We start from the raw sequence: 21822 nt of genomic DNA on the forward strand, positions 1-21822 counted from the left end.
ATGTGTGCGATACCCGTGGAGGCGGGAAGGGCGTGTCAGATCCCTGGAGTTGGAGTCACAGGTGGCTGTGAGTCGCTGTGTAGGTGCTGGGAATTGAACCCTGTGTCCTCTGAGAAGGCAGTGGCTCTCTAACTACTGAGCCATTTCTCCAGTCCTACTTTTTTTTTTCTTCCTGATTTTCTGGGACAGGGTTTCTCTGTGTAGCTCTGACTGTCCTGGACCTTTCTCTGTAGACCAGGCTGGCCTCAAACTCACGGAGACTCACCTGCCTCTGTCTCCCGAGTGCTGGGATTAAGGCACATGCCACCACCGCCTGGCTCATCAGTATATTTAAAGAAAGCTGTTCACAAAGGTCAGCAACCTTCCATACACACCTCTGCTACAAGGTTGCTTTAGGCTGAGCAAAAACATCTAGAATGTTCTACAACGTAACACACCTAACAATGGTGTCAAAAAACATACACTGTAAGAAAATTTCAAGGCACACAAATTGGCTTTCCTTCTATTAAGAGAAATAACATACTAGTGTAGACTTTTATTTTTACATTTACTTATTTATTTACATTTAAGAATTGAAAGCTAGAAGCCTTTGGGGAAGTTGGCAGAGAATATTAAATTTTTTTAGCTGCAAAAATATCTACTAGTAGGAACTCAAAGCCCACTGGGTGGCTGTGGTTTTCATTTTCTTCGCTGATTTCTTCTTATTTTAAAACCGCCTACAGATTTTGTCATCTACAATAAGAAAAACACAACCAATGAAATTCTCTTTAAAAGAGTCAATGAGCCTGGCATGGCAGTGCACCCCTTTAATCCCAGCACTTGGGTGGCAGGGGCAGGCTGATCTGTATGAGTTTGAGGCCAGCCTCGTCTACAGAGCGAGTTCCAGAACAGCCTGGGCTACATAGTGAGACCCTGTCTCAAAGTAACAACAAATAAACAAACAAAAGGTAAAAGAGTCACTGAGCATCCTGGACACCCGTGGGTCCCCTGGGGTGAAGACAGGGTTTGACACCAACCCACGGTCTGTTGCAGTGGGTGCTGAGCAGTTGGCGGGGTCTGCCAGCTGCCCTGCTCATCTGTCCACCCATGCGAGGGTTTTTTTCTTCACACTTTATTTATTGGTGGGAGTCACACGTTTGCCAAGGCACACGTGCAGGGGCCACAAGACAACCTTTGGATCCTGAGGTCGGACTCAGATCAGCAGGCGTGGTAGTAAGCGCCTCTTCCCACCCCGCCCTCTTGCAGGCCCAAAGGTTTGATTCGATTTCATTTCTTTTTGTGGTTCTGTCATAGGAAACAGAGCCTCCCGCTCTGTCTGTTTTTATTATTTTGTTATTATTATTTTATTTTATTTTATTATTGTTGTTATTTTATTGTGTTATTCTATTGTTATTAGGAATGCTGGTGATAGAACTCGATCTCTTGCTATACACCTCAGGCTAGCGTGGAACCCACCATCCTCCTGCATCAGCTTCCAGAGTAACCGGGATCACAGCCCTTTCCCTCCACCATGAGTGTCCGGGAAATGAGACTCTGATGATCAGGCCCGGCAGCAGTCGCCTTGACCTAGGGAGCCATCTCACTGGCCCCGTAACTCTGTCCTTTTCAAGGCGCGTTCCCAGAAGCCCCCAAACCAGATTTATCCAAGCTGGAATGCCTGCTCTATGCAGCGCAGCGGCATCCAAACCTCTCCACCCGCAAAGGCGCACACAGTAGACGCCCAATGATTGCTTCAACCTTAGGATGGATGATGTGGTGCCGCAAGAGTGGTCTGCCCAGCCCCCCAGCCTAGAAGGGAGTGTATAGTTCCCCCCCCCCCCAATTACGGTAATTAGCATGAAGATTTGGCGGGGCGGGGCGGGGGGGTGGAGGGACTGAGGAAGGAAGGAGGACTTTGGCCTGGGCTGACCTGCTTCCCCACAGGCATCCTGATTGGTCCACGTCTACCATGTGATGTGCACCGTAGACTTGTTGCTGGGCATCCCATGATTGCCATGGCGATGGCTGTCACTGCACGGCTGAGTGCTGCTGGTGGTGGTGGGAGCTGTAGATGTGTTGAGGGGTCTCAGGACTCGGTGGGTGGTGATGAGAAGGGACAGCGGCCCCAGGCGAGCACTGCCACCCTCCCCTGCTCCCCGGAGGCCTGTTCTCCAACCCGAGTGCCCCAAATCCCCACCCTATCCAAACGCAAGGCCATTAGCCAGCACGTGGGTGGCAGCCACAAGGTCAGGCTTGAGCAGGGACCAGTACATGCAGGGGCGACAACGCCTGCATGCATGGACAGGCACATACAGGCCAGTCTCAGAGCGGGTGGGCATATGGTTGCTAGTGAACACTCCAGGCTCACAACCTGCATTCAGAAGAGGATGGGGATTGGCAAGATGGTTCAGTGCGTAAAGCAGATTGCCATCAAGTCTGAAGAACAGAGTTCGATCCCATGATCCGCACAGAGGGAGCAAAGACCTGAATCTCACTTTGTCCTCTGACCGTGGCACTGTTCTGCATATACAGTCACACAATAAGTAAGTTGAATATATATGGAAAGTGGGAAAAACAATCCCAGGACCCCTTGGATCTTCCCTTTCATGCTTCACTGGTTGAACACATTTTAAAATCTCATTTATTTGTTATTCATATGCGGGAGCCACAACATGCCTGTGGAGGTCACAGAACAGACTCCATATGCAGTTCTCCCCTCCCACATTGTGGGTCCCAGGGATCGAACTCAGGCAGTCAGGCTTTAGTGGCAAACCCACTTACACACAGGAAAGCCATCTTACTGGCTCACAGACACACTGTTATATCTGCACGAGCTACAGCTGCTCCCTGTGGAGTCAACCCAGAACAGACTCATGAAATTTAATGTTGGTCTCCTTTTACCCAGGACACGATCCATAATCAAATGTCACCGTCTGTCCCCATCTTGTTCTCAACAGTCCTTTGTTCTCTAATCTGGGGTCCAATCACAGCTTTGCATTGCAATTCTGCCCCTGTCTGAACTGTCCTCATCTTTGAAAGTGTGTTCTGCAGATGTTCAGTACACAGAGCTAAGACAGAGTAGCCCTGTGTGGACCAGGCTGACCTTGAATCCTCTCCATCCTTGTGCCTTAGTCTTCTGAGGACAATGATGAGAGCCATGTACCACCATACCTGGCTTCTGTCCTTTCTCTGTTATTTGTCTGAAGTTTTGGGAATAGAGCCCAGAACCACCCAGATACTAGGCAGGCCAGTCCTTAACCCCTCACTGGGGATTCTAGGCGGGGCTCCACCCTGACCACGCCCCCAGCCCCTCACTGGGGGATTCTAGGCGGGGCTCCACCCTGACCACGCCCCCAGCCCCTCACTGGGGATTCTAGGAGGAAATATCACTCTTGAACTGGACAAGATGACCTTACACGTTCCTTTGGACAGAGCAGTGATCATCCACTTGACTGCTGCTACTGGATACAGTAGTTATTAAGTGTTCATGGAATTAACAGCAATGAACCAGGAGAAAATCAGATGCACATCTACTCCTTGATTGTGATGGTTATCCCGCTGATGCCCAGTTAACGCCTGTTCACAGAGACACACAAACGGGCGTCCCCCAAACTCTCCCTGTTTCTCGGCTCCTGTATTGGCCTTCTAAGTAAGCTGGGAAATTGGAAGGAACTAGAAAGACACTGGGATTAAGAGGGCCCTCAGGGGCCCTCACCTGCCCAGGCCTGACAGCAGCTTCAGGGGCAGGAAATATGAGCCTGGCATTGTCACAGCTGGTGATGGAGGCACCTGAATCCGCAGAGCAACAGCTGATGGATGAGCTTCGAGTAATCTCAGGGTGGTGCCTGGTGGCCCGCAGAGGGCCTTAAATGTGCACATTTGTGGGGCCAGTGAACTTGATCTCAAGAGGCCTAGTTTGAAGCCTGTGACCACTCGCGCCCTCGCCACTCACGCTGTCTGTACGTCTAGCTCCTCAGGAATGGCTGCACCGTCGTTCTTCCGCAGCACTTCCCAGAGACCTTGCAAGGGCCCTCTCTCAGGGGCCCTCTCTCAAGGGAGCTCTGACTCCAAGGGACTCTGTGTCATGACGGGGGACACATGTGGCTGGCACAATTAGTGGAATTCCTAGCACTCAGAGGGTGAAGTATGCCCTCAAATCAAAGGCCTTGTTGTCCCTAATGGCCTTAGAGCTGAGGCTGAGCAATGCTGAGCTGATACAGAGGCTTCGGGCAACAGCAGCGCATGTGCATCACCAAATGGGGCAAGCCTGCACTCGCCATCACTGTGTGCTAGCCTCGGAATTCTCACCACTCCCTAAGCGATCTGAGTATGCCATGGTCAGGGTGGAGACCCCATCTAAAAGGCCCCAGTGAGGGGCTGGGGACGTGGTCAGGGTGGGGCCACGCCTAGAATCCTCCAGTGAGGGGCTGGGGGCGTGGTCAGGGTGGGGCCCCGTCTAGAATCCCCAGTGAGGGGCTGGGGGCGTGGTCAGGGTGGAGCCCCGCCTAGGATCCCCTAGGGAGGGGCTGGGGGCGTGGTCAGGGTGGAGCCCCGCCTAGAATCCCCCAGTGAGGGGCTGGGGGCGTGGTCAGGGTGGAGCCCCGCCTAGAATCCCCCAGTGAGGAGGCTGGGGGGCGTGGCTTACTGATAAAGGCTTTTCCCTGATGTGCACCGGTTTAGTTTCCATCCCCAGGTCTGTAAAAACAAAAAGAATTAAAAATCTCTTAGCGCCGGAGAGTGTTGATACACGCCTTTAATTCCAGCACTTGAGAGGCAGAGGCAGGTGGATCTCTGTGAGTTCGAGGCCTGCCTGGTCTACTACGTGAGCTCCAGGACAGGCACCAAAGCTACACAGAGAAATCCTGTCTCGAAAAAGAAAAAAAAAAAATCTCAGCATACTCTTACTCCCATTGCTTGGGAGGTAGCGACAGATCTCTGTGAGTTCGAGGCCAACCAGACCTACACTGTGAGATACTGACTCAAAATATCAAACCTCCTTTCCCACTCTGAACAGCAGAAAAAGAAACACCAGTCCCCATTGAGGGCCTAGCTGAGAAAACATTAGTGTCAAAGTCACCACTGGCCTCTCGCCATCCTTCAGAGAAACACTCTCAATCGTCTCCTTTGCCTAGCGAGCTGAAGAGTTACAGCCTTTGGGGCTAGGGGGATAGGACTTGGGGATGTAGGGTCTGAGACCATCAGGAGGGATCCCTGTTGGCCTCCAGTGGTAGGATAGCCTGAGTGTGGTCCTGGGTGGTGTGGGGCGTCTCCAGAGCCAGTCCACCCATTAATCTCCCCCTGCCAGGCAGGTCAGGTTTCAGGTGGGGCCCAGGCAGATGTTGGGCAGAGCAGTTCTATTTTCCTTAATCCTTGGGGCCGCAGGAACTGTCCTTTCGAGAGGGAACAACAGGCCGGTTAAGGCCACCATCTGTGCAGACCTGTGTTTAAACGTGCCTGGGCTTAGGGGGAGGGCAGAGGTCGCCATAGCAACCTGAGTAAGGGGCTGGGGGCGCGTGGGTGTTCACATGCCAGGCAGGGCATGCAGATGAACACAGCGAGACACAACGCTTCTAGATCTTTCTTCTTCTTCTTCTTCTTCTTCTTCTTCTTCTTCTTCTTCTTCTTCTTCTTCTTCTTCTTCAATACATTTTGTTACCTTTTGGCATTTGAAGAAAAAATTAGTTATTTTTTTTAACCTATTCAATTTTGAGTAGCCCAAGCTGACCTCAAATTCAATGTGGAGCCAAGGCTAACCTAGAATCCAGAGCCCCTTGTTCACTACCAGAGTGAACTACCCACCGGGTCGCAAACACACCTTCTGCTTGCTTCCAGCCCCATGTCCCCCCCCTTTTTTTTAATAGGTGGTCTCTAAAGTTCTTTACTCCTGGGTCGTTTCAAGCTTCCCAAAATCCTCCTGCCTCAGCTTCCAGAGTGTGAGGCTGACAGGCTTCAGAGAGTACACCAGTTTTAGCTAGTGCTCACAACTTCAGTGTCTTGTGGGTGTGGGTGGGTGATTATTAAAAACCTTCACTGCTGTGTCTGCCCACACCCATACCTCTCACGACAGGAGGTACACTGCAAACCTGGGGTCTCCCAGAGGGAGAAAGTGGAACCATGGGCCCTTACTTTAAGCACAGTTTCCCAGGACATAGGAGCAGAGCGTGCATCAGAAAGGGGGACAGAACTGTGAGGGAACTGAGGCCAGTCCATACCTGCCATCCCAGCATTTGGAAAGCAGAGGCAGAAGGACTTCAAACATGAGACTAATCCGGGCTACAGAGCGGAGGCCCTGTATTGAAGAGTTAAAACACAGTGCTGGGAGGAGCAAATGTGAAGGACTGAGCTTCCCCCTAGCACCCATCCGAAGCCAGGCGTGGCTGTACATGCTGCAGTTCCTGCGCAGAAGCTGAGCTGGACCTTGCTGGCCACACAGCCTAGTGGCAGCCAGCAGGCCCAGCTTCAGTGAGAGACCCTCCTGTCTCAAGACATAATATGGAGAGTGGTCTAGGAGAACACAGATGTGAGCCGCCAGACTCCACTCCCTATGTGTGTCTGTGTGTGTGGAATCCTTCGTACACACACATCACACATACACAAATAATAAATGAAAATAATTTAAAAATAATTAAACATGCCGGGCGGTGGTGGTGCATGCCTTTAGTCCCAGCACTCGGGAGGCAGAGCCAGGCGGATCTCTGTGAGTTCAAGGCCAGCCTGGGCTACCAAGTGAGTTCCAGGAAAGGCGCAAAGCTACACAGAGAAACCCTGTCTCGAAAAACCAATAATAATAATAATAATAATAATAATAATAATAATAATAATAAAACACTTGGGAGGCAGAGACAAGTGGATCTCCAAGTTTGAGGTCAGCCTGGTCTACAGAATGAGTTCCAGGACAGCCAGGACTACACAGAAAAACCCTGTCTCAAAAGAAAAGAAAAGAAAAAAATATATAAAGAAAGGGAGTGGAAATAGCGCCCATGCTGCAGAAGCACATGTGTGGATATTTTTGTATGTTTCCTTCATGATGTCCAAACAAGGTAGTAGTCCGAACTCAAAGTCCTTGAACCAGGAAACACCTGATGGACAAAGTCCACCCACGGAATGACTGTGTCTTGATACTGAAAGAAGTGAGGTTAGTCAAGAGGGCGGAGGATGCCTGCTGCCTGACGACCTGGTTCCATCCCTGGACCCACCTGGTAGGAGGGACCCGACTCCTGCAAGTTGTTCTGAGCCCTAGGTGTGCAGCACAGCGTGTGTGTGTGTGTGTGTGTGTGTGTGTGTGTGTGTGTGTGTGCACATGTGTGCGTGCATACACAAGCAAGGGCACCTTTTCTCTATTTATCTGTTCGTATGTGCTGGGACGGAACACACAGCTTCACAAATGTGAGAAAAGGAATCCACCAGAGAACCCTCCCTCAGGCCAGAAAGAATTCTCCAAAGGTTTAAGATAACATTTTAAAGTGTGGATCCCTGAGCTGGAGAGATGGCTCAGCAGTTAAGAGCACTGGCTGCGCTTCAAGAGGACCCAGGTTCAATTCCCAGCACCCACATGGCAGTTCACACCTGTCTATTACTCCTGTTCCAGGGAATATGACTCCCTCACATAGACATGCAGGCAGAATACCAATATATATAAAATAAAAATAAACAAAAATTTAAAAGCCACAGGAAAAAAAAATAACCCCAGGAAGCACAAGCTGGCTGCTGACTTCTGTGCAGGTGCTTAAATAAACAAATATATAATTTGAGAGAGATGACTTAGTACCTTGGGAGATTTCAAGATTAACCCAGAGAGGGATGAGAGGAGAGAAAGATGGAGCCATATAAGCTTACACAAGAGACCACTAGAAGGGAAAGGGACAGGGACAACTGACCAGCTTAGACCTTGCACCTGACTCTCCAGGTTCTCATCCCAGCTCCCACAGCTGCTCACTATACTGGTCTGTAGAATGGGCTGGGACTGTCAGCTCTGCAGCCTTGGGGAGCTGGTAGAATACGTACTGTGAATCATCCCCAATTTGTCAGTATGGAGGTACAAATGAGGCCATGTAAAGGATGGTGGGTGCAGTGCCACACACCTGTCATCCCAGTGCTGAGAAGGCTGAGGCAGGAAGATCAGGAGTTCAAAGCCAGCCTGGGCTACATAGTGAGATGCTGTGTCACAGGGGGAGGCTGGGGCTGGGGCTCAGGGGTGGAGCACTCGCCTAGTAATCAGGAAGCACTAAGTTCCAGCTTTAGCACCTCAGATGCTTGATGGGAGCCTGACGCAGAAGAATCGTAAGTTTGAGTTCAGCTTGGGCTACAGATCAGGACCCTGATTCAAAGCAAAACAGAAGTCGACAAATTCCGGGATTGAGCTTTGCCTCTGCCATAAGCATCTGTGAGCCTCGTTTTCCCAAAAATCTCAGTTTCCCTGTGTAGAACTGGACTTTATGTGACACATACCGGAAGATCCCTAATGCTGCTGGACGCTCAATGATCGGGGTGGGTGTGATTCTCACATGGAGACTTCATGAGCCCAGTGATTGTACCCCATCCCCATCTGGAAACTATATATATATATATATATATATATATATATATATATATATATATATACATTTTTTGGACAGATTCCAGACTTTTATTCTGAAGCCAAGGCCCCAACCTATGAGGTAATCCTTGGAGCTTCATTCGAGGATTATTCCTATTGGTCCACTGGCCAAGCCCCGCCCAGGGTTCCCTGCGCTCCGCCTTCCTCTCAAGCACATAAAAGTATAACATCCGGACCTGGGCAGCCACCGGAAACCTGCAGATGCTGCTGAACAGGAGCAGGTGAGGCATGAAGGGAGAAGAAATAGGTGCTGGGGGAGGGGAGGAGGACCTTGGGGATAATGCAGGTTGGCTCATCTTCCAGACGGCCAACTGGACTATCTGGGAAGGAGAGAGGAGCCGGGGCTGTCTCCCTGGGAGGTGGGAGCAGGTAAGATCCTGGCGCCCTCGGTCCCCCTCCTGGAACTCCCTGGGACGATGGGAAGGGATCAAAACCGAAGATGGGACCCTGCAAGGCAGGACAGACTCAAGCCGCGGGCATCCGGGCAGAAGGCGGATGCTGGGAGCCTGTTCTTGCGCCCACCCAACCGGAGGAATGGCTAATTGTTTCAGCACCGGGGCCGCGGACAGCGCTAGCCGGGTGGGGGACAGGGAGGGCGCTCAGATTCAGCACCCACAGCCCGAACAGCTCCCAGCGGGCCTCCAAGGAGACTTGGCCTCTCACGGCACCAAAGCTCACAGTACTCAGCCTCAGAGACAGCCTTGGGGTCTGTTCTGGTGGAGCGGGTGCAGGGAAGAGGGTGGTTTGAGACCTCAAACAGTTTGAGACACTTGTCCTGTACAAAGGGGATTTTTTTTTTTGAGACAGGGTCTCTCTACATAGCCCCAGCTGTCCTGGAACTCACTATGTAGACCAGGCTGGCCTCAAACTCAGAGTATGGGAGAGACATTCTGTCAATGGAATAAGTGCCACTGGGTGAACTGATGTCCCAAGTGAAGTGGTGAGGGGCAATCTAACTTTGTATCTCATGTTCTTTTTATTTTATAAAAGGGTCTCTCTCTCTCATATATATATATATTATCCTGTAGCCCAGGCTGACTTAGAACTCTATGTGAAGCCAAGAATGATCTTGAAATCCTCATCCTCCTGCCTCCAATTCTTGCGTGCTGGGGTAACAAGTGTGTGCCGCTCACACCTAGATCAATAAATCCCACATTGCTGATGCAGCAGGATGTGGGTTGGGTGGTTAGAGAACAGATCTCTCTTGTGTCGGGGACGGAATGGGAAAGGGAGGCTTAGACATGGTAAGTCAATGTGGCCTGTTCCTCTCCACGCGGGACCAGCACAGGACAAGGACCAGGGGCTGAGCACGTGAGCCAGTGCTATATGGAAGACTTGTGATTTTGTTGTTCTGATGTGGTATGACAACAAGTCACAGCCGGCCTCATAGCGTGGACTCCCTTCACCTTTCTCCTGAAACACACGAAGCAGTTGGGGCAGGAAATTGGGGCAGGAAGGGGAGAGGGGGGAGGGGGGCATTGGCGGGGGAGGGTGTCTGGCAAGGTCGCAGGTCCTGAGAGTGCAGCGACGTCTCACACATATTATTGGCCTGTCACTCAAACACTTCTACAGGACAGAATGGGAGACACAACCTCAGGCCCTGAGCCACCTCACGATGCTTTTTTTTTTTTTTTTTTTTTTTTTTTTTGGAGAATCAAATAGGGAATGGTGGGCTGGTGGTAAAGGGGCTGCTGAGAACCTGGGAACCCGAGTCTGGTTCCCAGGACGACGTGGGAGAAGGACAGAAACAACCCCTGCAGGCTGCCCTCTGGATACCACACATGTACTGTGACACACACACTCTCACACACAAAGAAACACATGTAAAACTTTTAAAAGAGGGATGGGCATAGGAGGTGCTTCTAAAGCACCCTGAAGTTACTTTTTCTTTCTTGTCTTCCTTTCTTCCTTCCTCCCACTTGGTCTGTCTGTTTGCCCAGGCTTTCCTCTAACTCTGAATATAGCCAAGGATAGCCTTGACCACTGGGCCCTCTTGCCTCCACTCCCCGAGTGGTGTCCACACTATGTCCAGTGTACGTGGTGCTGGACCTGGAGTTTGAAGCACACTGCCTGCACACTGTACCCACAGAGTCCCAACCCAGACCCAATGGGTCTTTTTCAATAAAACTTCTGTGTCCCCCACACACCAACCACTAGTTGCATGACTGAGCCCGGGAAAATGTGGACTTGTGTTTGGCGGGTCATGGCCCCCTTAACATTCATCAGACATCACCTGTGACACCCAAATGCAGTCACTAACCCCCACCCCAGTGGGGTTCTCCCCAGGTTCCTGGTGCTGTGACATGGGACGAAAGGGGTTTATTTGGCTCACAGTGATGTTCACACTCCACCACTGAGGGAAATCAGGGCAGGAACCTGGAGGCAGGAGCTGAGGCAGAGGCCATGGAGGGTGCTGCTTACTGGCTTGCTCCCCATGGCTTGCTCAGCCTGCTTTCTAATAGAACCCAGGACCAGCAGCCCAGGGATGGCACCACCCCAAACCCCCACTAGAAGATATCAGGGTGCCACACCTGACCACGCCCCCAGACCCTCAACTGGGAGATTCCAGTCAGGGTCACCACCCATGACCACACCCCCAGGCCCTCACTGGGGGATTCTAGGCGGGGCTTAACCCTAACCACGCCCCCAGCCCCTCACTGGGGGACTCTAGGTGAGAGCTCAACCCATGACCCAAACCAAGGCATGGAGATAAAAGACCAGGAAGGGTTTCAGGTGAGAAGTGTAGATTCTAGGCAGGGGCTCAATTGATGAGTACCACTTTTAGCTTTTATTTATTTTGTAATTTTTTTGAAACAGGATCTCACTATGTAGACTAAGCTGGCCTGGAATTCAGAAGCCCACCTGTCTCTGCCTTGCTTTATCTTTTATTTCTTGACAACATCATGCTCTTCTGCCCTGAATGGCCTTGGACTCAGGCTCTTCCTGTTTCTATTTCCCCTAATCTAGGGTGATGGCCTGTGATGCCCGGCATGCTACTGTGTTTCCCCGGTGCCCACCCAACACATGGTATTCAACCGGTGCTCAATAAATGTGTGTTGAACCCACAGAGGCATCAAGGAATACAGCCACACAGCAATCAGTAAACAAAATCCATATGTTTACCGCACACACATTGCAATTCCTGTCTGGGCTCGAAGAGGGAGCAGCTGTTAGGGACAGCGATGGCAGTGTCTCCCGGGGAAATATAATTAAATTTCTGGATACTCAGGGGCTGGCCAATGAAAGAACAGCCCCAGGAGAGAGCTGGTCTCCGTTCATTAGCACTTAGGAGACACTGATTCCTAATTAGCTGGGGCAGGCCCTGTCTCCCTCCTTCACCCCAGAAGAACGAAATCTTCTCTCTCCTGGGAGTCCTGCCTCAGTGGGCCCATTAACAAGCTGAGAGAATAAGATTAATGATGCCTAAATGCCAGAGGTCTTATGGATGGGGGCATCCAGGGAGGCCTTTGATGTCTGGGTTAAGTTGCACAGCAGAAGCTTCTCTCTCTCTCTCTCTCTCTCTCTCTCTCTCTCTCTCTCGTTTTTTGAGATAGAGTTTCTCTGTGTTGTTTTGGTGCCTGTCCTGGATCTCACTCTGTAGACCAGGCTGGCCTTGAACTCACAGAGATCTGCCTAGCTCTGCCTCCCAAGTGCTGGGATTAAAGACGTGCGCCACCACCCGGCAGAAGATTTTTCTCATGTACTGAGCATCATGAAGATTAAGAGATAAGGGAACAAGTGTCCACAACCATGTTTCAGAAATTCTGCCCTGCATTTTTCTTTTTCTTTCTTTCTTTCTTTCTTTCTTTCTTTCTTTCTTTCTTTCTTTCTTTCTTTCTTTCTTTCTTTCTTTCTTTCTTTCTCCCTTTCTATCTTTCTTTCTTTCTTTTTTTGGGGACAGAGTTTCTCTATGTAGTCCTGGCTGTCCTGGAACTCGCTCTGCAGTCCAGGGTGGCCTCAAGCTCACAGAGACTAGCCTGCCTCTCAAGTGCTGGGATTAAAGGCCTGTGCCACCGCCACCCAGCTAATTCTACATTTCTTGTACTCACCCCAAGTTCATCCTTTTGATTGGAACCATCAGGGCTCCAGGAGTGGACACTGCCCTGGTTAGGTTTTCTCTACTTGACACAAACCAGAGTCATCCGGGAAGAGGGAACCTCAGCTGAGAAAATGCCTCGCCAGGTTGGCCCGTGATTTCTTTACTTGATATTGATCAGTGTGGGTGGGGCCACCTGGGCAGGTTGGATAAAAAGACAGGCTGAGCAAGCCGTAGGGAATTAGGCATAAGCAGCCGCCTCCATGCCCCCGGGTTCCCCTCCATGATAGACTCTAACCTGTGTACCAAGTAAACTCTCTCTTCCCCAAGTTCCTTTTGCTCTTTGTCATAGAAACAGGAAGCACCCTAGGTTTGCTTTTCCATTGTCTCTCTGCAGATCACAATAGTAGAAAAGAGAAGAAATTGGTAGTGTCTTAGTTAAGGTTTCTAGTGCTGTGAAGAGACAACATGACCATGGCAACTCTTATGAGGAAAACGTTTGAGGTGGCAGCTTACAGTTCAGAGGTTCAGTTCATTATCATCATGGTGGGAAGCTCGGCGTCATGCAGGCAGACATGGTGAAGGAGCTGCTACATGTTGATATGCAGACACCAGGAAGTAGACTGTCTCACTGGGCGTGGCTTGAGCATATATGAGACTTCAAAGCCCGCCTCCACAGTGACACACTTCCTCCAACAAGACCACACCTACTCTCCAACAAGGCCACACCTCTTAATAGTGTCACTTCCTTTGAGGGCCATTTTCCTTCAGACCATCACAGACAGCAAGAAAGCTCAGTAGGAAGACAACATTTTGTGCCAAGCCTGAGGACCCGAGTTTGATTCCTAAGACCCACATGGTGGAAGGCAAGAACAGACTCTAGAGAGCGGCGCTCCCACCTCTACACGGAATGCTGGCAAGAGTCTCAGGAAAGCGGCTGCAGGGATGGGTCAGTGGTTAAGAGCACCGGCTGCTCTCCCTGAAGACCCACATGCCAGTTCCAGGGCTGATGCCCCCTCCTGGCTGCCATTGGGTACCCAGCACATACCTGGAGCACAGACACACATGCTGGCAATGCACTGGTACACATAAAATAAAATGAAAAGGTAATATTGGTGAGGAATGGACCCTCCACATTTGCACGCGGTGAGTGTGAGGCTAGCCTGGGATCCACCCTGCGCCATCATTCTTTCCTTGGTTCCTTCTGAAGCCTGACCAGCTTTGTGAGGGAGGGACACAGCTCTGCTCAGACCCTGTCTTGGTAGCTTCCATGTGTAGTTTGAAGGAGACTCCCGGCATGTACTTGCGTGGATCTGCATGTGTGTGCACATTCCTAGATCTACACATGTGCTGGAGTGCTTGCTCATGTCTGTGGAGGTGAGCGGCCAGCACTGGCCGTCAGACCTCAGGGACGTTCACTTTTTTACATTTATTATTGATCTACCTACTGAGCACACTCACATATGTGCGGCTGTTCCCATGTGCAAGTCCCGCTACTTGTGAGATTCAGTTCTGTCTCTCTGCGGGTCCTGGGGATTGAACTCAGATCATCAGGCTTGGTGGCAAGCTCCCCCTTCCAGCTGAGCCGTCTTACTGGCCCCTCTCTCACTTGAGACATGTCCCTTTCTATAGCCCAGGGTGGCCTGGAACTCAAAACAATCCTCCTGCCTCGGTCTGTCAAGTGTTGAAATTACAGACACAAGCCGCCATGCCTGGCTTTACCATCCTCTTACAAAGCAGTAAGGCTTCCCAAATATCTGGAGATTTCCTTAAGAACCTCACCACAGACCCAGGAACAACACAGCTCCCTTTTGGTTGTCCTGCCCCCTAGCAGATGGTGGACTTGCGTGGTATCTACTCTCTGCTCCATTAGGGGGAGCAAGACCCAAAGGCCTTGCGTGAGAACTTCCCGCAGTTTCTCTAGCTCACAGGGTAGGGCTCAATCTGCGATCCCACACCAGTCACACGAGTGGGGGGAGGGGTCTGTCACATGCCCACAATGGCATCACTTGATGTTTTTTCCTAAATGTCATTCGCTCTATTTTACCAATAAGGACTCGGGAACCAGATGCTGGGGTGAAAGCCTGCTAGCTCAGAGAGGCCGAGAAAGCACCCCACTGACCTTCCTCCTCCATCATCATCATCCCAGAAAAGACTCCCTTTCTCCTTTTATGTCTCAAATAAACAAAAACTCAAACTGAATGTCTCTCCCTTCTACTTCCTGTGTGTCTCTCTCCATCCTCCTGACTCCCTCTTACTCTCTATGGTTTTTTTTTTCTTGTTCACTTCCTGTCAGCTGGTTGCTTGCTCCACCTCTAGACCATTGGTTGACTTCATTTAATCCTATTTACAGTAAGCAGAAAGCTCCTGGATTAAAGGTGTGTGCTAGGGCTGAGCCAGGCCACAGCTAGAAGCAGGTTTTTTCAGTCAATAATGCAATTTCAGGGTTCACAGTGTGATTAGATATCCCTTGTCAGCCACTGGTGTCACTGAAGGCAGAGATGGGCTGGCGAGGGAGAGTGAGCCAGCTTCTGGGGGTGGGGGAGGTTTTGCCCTTGTTGGGGTACATTTCTGTACATTTAGGAAGACAACAGTTGTCAGGCCCCATGAGTTCCCCAGGCACTGGCTTTTGACCAGGTTTTCAGGAGAGCAGGTGTCAAATCTGATCGGAAATGACAGTCATGCCACTACCACACCAGAGTAGCATCTGTCTGCCAGGACCACACTGCAGCCCCAGGGTCCAGTGTGAGTGCCCACATGTGTTGGGGTCAGAGGACAAATCCAGGAGCGGGTTGGCTCCTTCCCCAATGTGGGGCCTTGGCAGCAAGCGCTTTTACCCACTGAGCAATTTCATTGGCCCAAACCCTTTTTTAAACTGTATTGTTGCCAGATGTGGTGGCCCATGCCTTTAATCCCCACACTTGGGAGGCAAAGGCAAGCAGATCTCTGAGTTTGAGGTCAGCCTGGTCTACAGAGCAAGTTCCAGGAATGCCAGGGCTACACAGAAAAACTGTCTCAAGAAAAAAAAAAAAAGAAGAAGAATAGTTTGTTTTACTGAGACAGGTTCTTACTCTGCAGTCCAGGCTAGTTCAAACTCACAAAGATCCTCCTCCCTCGGTCTCTCAAATATATGACTGTAAAAAGTCATAATGGATAGATTCTCTTTCTGGGGAGATGGACATGGTCACTGTCAGAATTGGGTGATATGGAGTACTCACTGGTGAGTGCCAGCCACCATAAATCTGTACACTTACTGTACGTCATATGCTGTTGAGGCAGTCTCACATAGCCCAGGCTAGCTTCAAATTCCCTATGTAGCTTAGGTTGACCTCGAACTCCTGATTCTCCTGCTGGATGACAGGTGTGTGTCACCATGCCTGGCTTGTGTGGTGCTGGGAGTTGAACCCAGGCCTTTATGCATGCCAGGTAAGTGCTCTACCCACTGAACTACAGCCCCAGCCTGGCTTTTCATTTTTTGTGTTGCTTGTTTTATGAGTCCAGGTTTTCACTCTGTAGCCCAGGCTGGCCTGGAACTCATGATCCTCCCTCCCCATCTCCCCAAGTCCTGGGATGACAGGTGAGCTCCACCCCAGTGGGTCTTACTCTGGATCAAGCTTGCAGGGTTTCCATGCAGACTGATTGTGTCCACATCTAGCCACTTTCCTTCCTGGAGTTGTTGCTTTCTGAGCCTCTTCAGAGCTGGGTCATACGGACATAGGACCATCTGGGTCACACAGACCCGGATTTTATCCCAATTACCCCAGCTACAAGGAGCTGAGACAAGCCAGCTTGCCATTGACACCCCCCTCTCTCTGTCACACACACACACACACACACACACACACACACACACACACACGTTTGGCCTGTAGGTTCAACACTGTTCTCTGCATGACCCAGCCTGCCATCCACCCTCCTCTTCCTCCCAGCTGAATTGGCATAGAATGCCCTCTTAAGACATTTTATTATTTATTTATTTAGCAAGTTAGTTTTTTCAAGACAAGGTTTCTCTGTGTAGCCCTGGCTGTCCTGGAACTCACTCTGTAGACCAGGCTGGCCTTGAACTCAGAGATCCACTTGCATCTGCCTCCCCGAGTGCTGGGATTAATGGAGTGAGCCACAACTACCTGGCTATTTAAACCATTTAAATGACAATTACCAACCCATATCACATTCACAGTGTCCTGTAATCATCACCACATCCAAATTCCAGAACATTCCATTAACCTAAAAAGAAACCCAGTCCCCATAAGTAGTCACCCTATGCCATCCATCCCTAGAGGCAGCAATCATATCCTCTCCCCAGTTCCCAGCACCCACAGTCCTCTTCTGTCCTTTGGATTCCCCTGTCTGTGCTGTGTGAAATCCTGTGTCTGGGTCTCGCACTCAGCACAGTGTCTGTCCTTGGTAGTTTTGCTCCTGTTCATGGTTGAGTAATGCTTCATTGCTTGAGTCCACTCTTTGAAAATATGTATTTTCCTTTTGTATTGGTGATGGGGAGGGTTTGTGCACATGACTTCAGTGCTCACAGAGGCCATGGGACCCTCTGGAGCTGCGGTTACAGTTGTGAGCCGCCATGTGGGTGCCAGGGACCGAACCTGCATCCTCTGCAAGAGCAGACAGTAATCTAACTGCTGAGCCATCTCACCTGAAGACCTGGGGGCAGATGCTATATTGTAGCCTTTTACCTAAGAGGCTAAGGTCCAGAGAGGTAAAGCACGTGGTTCAGGGAAGCTCAGCCAGAAGGAAGCAACTGGGATCCATTCAGCTTGGGGCCCAATCCTACGAGGTTCTTTGATACTTTACAGACTTCTGATAGTCTGGTGTTCCCTGGCATCATGGTCTGTGTTGTTTGCTGAGATATAGCCTCTCAATGGTGTCCAGGCTGGGTCCTCCAGGCCTCAGCTTCTGGGGTGAGGGGATTATGAGTCAGTCATGAAGCCTGACTGCCGCATAACACTGATGAGGTCTCTCTGACTTTCCCGAACAGGGGCTTGAGGTGATGACTCCATCAGTCATTCCCAGACACCAGGACCCTGAAGGTCTCTGCTTGGAATCTGCTGTATGGTGTAATTTTATTTGGGAGACACAGAAGGTACGATTCAGAAGTCCAATGACATCCCCCTACCTCCACAACCCAGCCCCCCATCCCTGCTCAGCAACTACAGAGATCACCACCCCAGGGAGGGTGGGAGTTGCCCAGAGAGCCTTGATTACTTCCTACTCCTTAATGGGTCCTTCAGAAGAGTGGTTTTTGGTTTCCATGGCAACAGGCAGGCAGCAGCAAAAGGGAAGCAGCTTCCCGAGCTTCCTCCCCCTCCCATAAATACTTCTGGAAGCCAGTCTCTCCACAGCTGAACCCGAGGGCCAGGGAGATGCCTGCCAGAGACCACAGAGACACCTGTAAGTGGGTGCAGCTTCCTGGCCTGTGCACAGTGGGAGCATGACCCTGGTCTATCCAGCTGAAGGAAACGCAGAAAAACTGCTTATGACTCTGGATGTGGCCCCATCTAGAATCCACCAGTGAGGGTCTAGGGCCATGGCTGTGGAAAGTAAGCCTCAGTTACCTTTCATCCACTCAATAGAATTTATGGCATTGACTCTGGGCTTTCCAAGGTCTGTGATCATTGGGGCTGTTGCCCCCTGCTGTCCACTATGGGAACTGCAGCCACCTTTGGCTTTTAGGGCAGGCTGGGAGGAGCCCAGATCAGGCTAAGGTGTCCCAACTTGGTGTCCACCAGAGTTGGGGCTAGTGCAGCCCACCTCTGTTTCCAGTCCTTGGCAGTTCCAGTCCAGTGCTGGAGATGACAGGCGTGGGACACGTGCCAGTTTTCCATAACAAGTTGGCATCAAACACTGATTTTTTTCTCCCGGCTACTCAGGTCAGCACGTGTTTTCTGAGTTTCTCTGTCTCTCCCCGGCTGCTGGTACCTATAACACGGTGTCTCCCCACAGCCTGCTCATCCCTATAGATTCCAACCTCTGTCTGACTCAGAACTGGCCTCGGTGTAAATAGTGTCCAACCTCTATGGACCACAGGCAGAGCATACATCTGCAGATATGATGCCTCAGCCCTTAATCCCAGCACTCAGGAGGCAGAGGCAGGTGGATCTCTGTGAGTTCCAGGGCAGCCTGAGCTACATAGTAAGCAAAAAATGAGAGAAGTGGGGAAGATATATCTGTCCAGATTCAATATAGTTTTGTTTTGTTTGTTTGTTTATTTTGGGGTTTTTTTTGGTTGTTTGTTTTTTTTTTTTAAGTTAGTTTTTTTTTTGGGTGTTTTTGTTTTTGTTTTTCGAGACAGGGTTTCTTTGTAGCTTTGGAGCCTGTCCTGGACTGGCTCTGTAGACCAGGCTGGCCTCGAACTCACAGAGATCCGCCTGGCTCTGCCTCCCGAGTGCTGGCATTAAAGATGTGTGCCACCACCGCCCGGCATGTAGCAGGACTTTGTGCCCTCCTTCTACCACGTGGGTTCTGGGGTCAAAATCAGGTCGTCATGTTTGGCAGCATGCACTTTCACCCCCTAGGGCCCTCACCAGGTCAGACACATTTTTTTAATTTGAGACAGAGTCTTGTTATATAGCCCAGGCTAGCCTGCTCAACATATTCCTGCCTCACCCCGGCCCCATCCTGGGATGAAGGTGTGCACAGCGATGGCAGGCCGCACACAACTCAAAGAGCATTTAGAATCTAAAGTTGTCAGCCGGGCGGTGGTGGCGCACATCTTTAATCCCAGCACTCGGGAGGCAGAGCCAGGTGCATCTCTCTGAGTTCAAGGCCAGCCTGGGCTACACAGTGAGATCCAGGACAGGCACAAAGCTACACAGAGAAACCCTGTCTCAAAAAACCAAAAAAATAAAATAACATGAAAAACTCAAGCTAGAGTGTCCCCAGTTTAGAAGGTGTCTTCATTTCTCTTCCCGTAGCTGTGATTAAATGCTCTGACAACAAATCCCAAACTCAGAAGAGGAGGAGAGGGCCGGGAAGTGCACTCTGCAGGTAAAGTGAGGCGGTTGGAGTATGACTGTGGGGTGTGGGACCCACTGCTATCTCAGCCTCCCAAGGCAGAGACTGGATGCTGGGCAGCAGAGATGGCTGAGTGGTTAGAACATGGGCTGCTCTTGCAGAGGGTGGAGCTTGGCCTCAGCACCCACACGGTTGCTCAACCAACCATCTGTAAGCCCAGTTCCAGGGATCTGACGCCCTCTTTTGGCCTGTGAGGGCACCTGCACCCACACTAATAAAAATGAAACGTGTCTTTAGAGACTACACAATGTGTTGGAGAAGTGGGTCAGTGGCCATCACTTGCCTGGCGTTTGCAGAGGACCCTTCCGCAGCACCATGAGAACAAGTCAGAGTTGAAGCGGTCCAGCCTGGGTTTGTCCAGGAAGATCCACCATGGCACATTGGTTTAACCTCCCAGGTACCTCCCCACTTCCCTCTCGGATCCTTTCTTTCTCTCCTTTCTTCTCTCTCTCTCTTTCTCTCTCTCCCTCCCTCCCTCTCTCTCTGGTTTGGTCCTGTGTCCTGGCTGCCACCACCCACTTCTAAATGCCTTTCATCCCTGGCATCCAATCAATAAAAATTTACAGCATGAGCAAAGCTATTCCGATCTTGGCTTGGCCACCCTGGGGTCTGTGCTACCATTTCCTCTACTTTCTGAATGTTTAAAAACAATATATTTTTTTTCATTAAACATACTGTGAAGGTCCCCGCGGGAAGAGGCCCGGCAAACCCCTAACCGTCTCTTGCGTGGCTGGAGCAGGCGGCTCAGGCCCAGCTCTGCATGAGAGGTGGTGGGCAGGGTCTCGGAGGTGGTTTATGGCTAATCACACCCAGTGGGATGCGCCTGGCAGGCAGCCCAGAACGTGCCCATGCGCGGCAGGCAGATGTCCAAAGCTGAGGAGGAGACAGAGAGGGCAGGGACAGACTCATGAGGCACAGACGCAAGGATGCAGCCCCCACTGGGTCTCCTCGGAGCTGACCCCCCTGGAGGCTTGAGGGGGGAACAGAGAAACAAAGGTTGAAAATGAAGAACAACAACCAGGGGGACGGTTGGACAAAGATGCTGCTGCCGAGCCTGAAGACCTGAGTTCGATCCCCTGAGCCCACGTGGGGGAAGGAGAGAGCTGTGTGCGGTGGCGCGCATGCGTCCATACACGACAACACAATTTTAAACGGCATTTCCTTTTTCCGCTCTGGGTGTGTGTGCCCGTGTGAGCAGCACATGGATGGATGTCACTGGACAACCCTTGGGAGCCAGGTCTCACCTTCCATCACGTGGGTGCGGGGGCTTGACGTCAGCACGAGCTACGTGAAGTCATCTCACTCCGGGCCTGGGGGATGACGGGCAGTGACGTGGACCCAGCTGCAGGGGACCCGGCGCCCATGTGGCTGGCACACGTGCTTCTTTAAAAAAAGAGAGTATTACCCAGCATGGAACCCGGGACTGCTTAACGTGCCGCCAAGCACGCTCAGGGCGAGTGGGGTCCCCGTCTCTGCCTCAGTGGCCCAGCGAGGCCAGATCTGCGCGGACACCCGGCGCGCCCCCTGCTGGTCAGCGGCTTCATCACACAAAGCTTTCCTCGCGCCCCGAGACCCGACGTCGCTGCGGATAGGCTCGCGTCACCCTCGGTGCCTGCTGGGAAATGTAGTCACTGCGCGGACACGAAAACAGGAAGTGCGTCACAACACTGGCCAGGGTCGCACACAGTGTGCCGCCTGTCATTTACATTTGGCCCAAGGCCCTCTGGGAAATGTAGTCTCTTTGGGGCAGGCGGGCACGTTTTTCCTGCGCTCTGGGCGGTACCGACAGGAACAGGAGTACGTCATCAGCGGGCCGACCCGCTCAGAGCCCCTCAAAGCACGGCGCACAGCGTTGCATGATGGGAACTGTAGTCTTTCAACGGCTATGCCCGTCCTCCGAGCTGCAGGAGTGCGGACCCCCGCTTCCCAGTGCCGCACACGCGCACGCCCACTTAATCTTGCAGGACAGGGCTTCCACCTCCGCGCTCCGTCACCGGAAGCACAGTTCCCACCGTGCCCTGGTTCGCCGCGGGCCGCGGAAACGGAGCCTTCGCGGCGGGGGGTGCGGCCCGCACGCCACCGGAAGTACGGAACAGGCTTTCCGGGCTCCGGGACGGCTTGCCACCTGCACGCCTCGTGCCGACGGTTCCGGGAAACGTCATTTCTAGGGGGCAGCGCGCTTGCC

General features: G+C 51.4%; 1 long non-coding RNA gene across 1 annotated transcript; it reads left to right on the plus strand.

The window, feature by feature from the left end:
* The first annotated feature begins 8629 nt into the window (after positions 1 to 8629).
* Positions 8630 to 20210, plus strand: LOC121825164 (uncharacterized). The gene is made up of 4 exons (XR_006067304.2): positions 8630 to 8796; positions 17602 to 17706; positions 19538 to 19610; positions 19875 to 20210. It is a non-coding gene; the product is annotated as an uncharacterized LOC121825164 (long non-coding RNA).
* Positions 20211 to 21822: the final 1612 nt, after the last annotated feature.

Source organism: Peromyscus maniculatus, chromosome 22 (genome assembly GCF_049852395.1).
Source record: "Peromyscus maniculatus bairdii isolate BWxNUB_F1_BW_parent chromosome 22, HU_Pman_BW_mat_3.1, whole genome shotgun sequence".
Classification (NCBI taxonomy): domain Eukaryota; kingdom Metazoa; phylum Chordata; class Mammalia; order Rodentia; family Cricetidae; genus Peromyscus; species Peromyscus maniculatus.